Here is a 2,500-nt window from a genome sequence, read left to right on the forward strand (position 1 = left end):
CCGATACCAGTGGTAGGGGGGGGGGGGGGGGGTATGACTAATGATGCTAAAGAATGGGCTGAGATGACTAGGGACATTAAGTGTGGCTAGGGATGACTAAGGATGCTCAAGTGTTGCTAAGGATGACTAAGGACGCTTAAGTGCGTGGAAGGGATGATTAAGGGTGCTTAAGTATGCCTACGGATGACTAATGATGCTTAAGTATGGATAGGGATGATGATGGATGCTTAAGTATGGCTTGGATGATGCTGAAGTATGGATATGGCTTGGATGATGCTAAAGTATGGATAGAGATGACTAAGGACACTTATTAAATTATGGCTAAGGATGAGTAAGGATGCTTAAGTATGTCGCGTATTATGTCTATGGACGCTTAAGCACGGAAAGAGATGACTAAGCATGCTTAGAGGGGGTTATAGGGGATGGAGATCACGTTTCACAGGAATTAAATCGGGCTTTTCGCGTTCGTTTCGCGTGCTAAAAGAATGTATTTTCACGAGTAACAGACAAATATTTGGCCACTTCAAGGACTTGAAAGCACCATAAGAGAGATAAAGCATCAAGTTTGCGGCAAACGGCAAACGTCGGACTAAAATTTGCGTTTTATCAAAAATGGAAAAAACTCGTTTGATATGAGCTCATTCCTGGCGTGGTAGCAGCAGGTATCGAGTAACTTTTCAAAAGAGAGAGACGAGTTCGAATAACACAATTTTCATGCTCTTATGACAAGCAGCAGCCCACCGTTTCGCGTTTGCCGCTTCACGTAATCGCGATGCCTAATCTCTCCATAATGAATGAGGCCTTAGACATACCTCTTATTGCCACAAAACAGAACTATTGGACGTTCTAATGACCCGTCGTGATCGCGTTCTTGGTTTTCTTCCGCAACTCCCTGATTCGATTCGTGGTTATTGAAGTTTTCGTCCTCCTCTGGTTCCTCCTCGGACTCAGTGTCTTCCACATCTCAATTTTGCTCTTCGCCACATTCGAATGGCCAGACAATTCTCTCACCTACAGACTGGAGAGTGTCAGATTTCTTGTTCATAATTATATATGTCTTATATTTCGCACTTTCCCGCCTCATCGAGCGTTGCCTGACGCATTTTCCATTGTCTTTGGCCTATTTTCGCATCAGCTCCTTCTCCTCTGGAAGATCTTTCCAATTTATATGCGAGTATATATGGCACCAGGTAATAGGACGATGGCTGTGACAAATACAGTAAACACCCGCATATAAGAACACTTTTTTCAGGTTTAAGGCTGATTGTGTTCTTACTTGATGGGTGTTTAGTGAGAAATCAGCCTGGAAGTGTTCTTAAAATGTTCTTGGTTTCAGAAATACTTCAAATTATATATTACTAGAGGTTTAATTAACATACAATGCTGTTTTGCAATAGATTTATAGTTTGTAATGGTCCTGAACACCAGAGTACTTTGATATAAGTTACTGTACTGTATTGTTTCCTTATCCTAATACCCTTTCCCTTTATATTAAGAACATGTTTTATTTATCAGGCTGAAGTTGACCTTATTTATATGGTGCTTTATCGGCCAAATTTTAGCCTGATTTTCTTAATCCACTTGTTCTTATACGCGGGTGTTTACAAGTGTTTACTGTAGTTAAAGCAGACCAACCGTCATTCTCTTGGCCAGATTTTCATATTTGGTTGCCAAAGTCCGCACTGTAATTAATGGTAGGCACGTAGGGTGCTTGAAGATTTTCAACCTTCAGGGTTAAAAGGCTTTCGCAGTTGACCTTGGATTCCGGATTAATTTATTCGATAGTGAGATTTAACTTTTGCAATCCGTGACGAATCATGGGTACGGAGTTGGTGGTTTTGCTTGCAATTGTTCCTTCAGATCCATTTGTTTTCGTTTTGTGGCCGTACGTTTCTGCACAGAGGAGACTGTCCCTTGCAGGAAAACATGTAGACATTTAACTTTCTCAGCAACATATGGAGATGAAATTGTGCGTACCCGCTTGCTTGTGTTTTTAAGCGAACAGAACATTGCCTAGCAATCATTGGTCAAAACATATTTGAGAGATTGTTGTGGTTGTATATTTTATAGCACTCAACGGGCCAGTAGTTCTAGAATTGAGACCTCTATTGTTAAAAACAAATGCACTCCAAGTTTGAGTCTATTAATTGAAATGTCACCGAAATTCGGAACAATCAATGAGAACATCAGCAAGGATGAAACTTATCAACGTACCCTAAACTCACGAGCCCGTTACGCTTTCATTGAAAAACTCTTCAAACCGCCAGCACGTCGGATTGATCGCATAAAAGTAGCATCAATGTTACCGCCAAGACCTTTCTATGCGGCTGTCGTTCGCCCCCGCAAAAAAAAGGATGTCTCGCTTCGCTTTGTTGATTTCTTGATGACACGATTGCTTTAAAGAACCCACACACTGTTCGTGAAAGAGTAGGTGAGAGATTCCCGGTGTTGTGGTCCCTTTCATAAACATGCTTGGGTTGGGTGGGTGGATGAGATCAAA

The sequence above is a fragment of the Montipora capricornis genome, chromosome 3 (assembly GCF_036669925.1).
Source record: "Montipora capricornis isolate CH-2021 chromosome 3, ASM3666992v2, whole genome shotgun sequence".
NCBI classification, from domain to species: Eukaryota; Metazoa; Cnidaria; class Anthozoa; order Scleractinia; family Acroporidae; genus Montipora; species Montipora capricornis.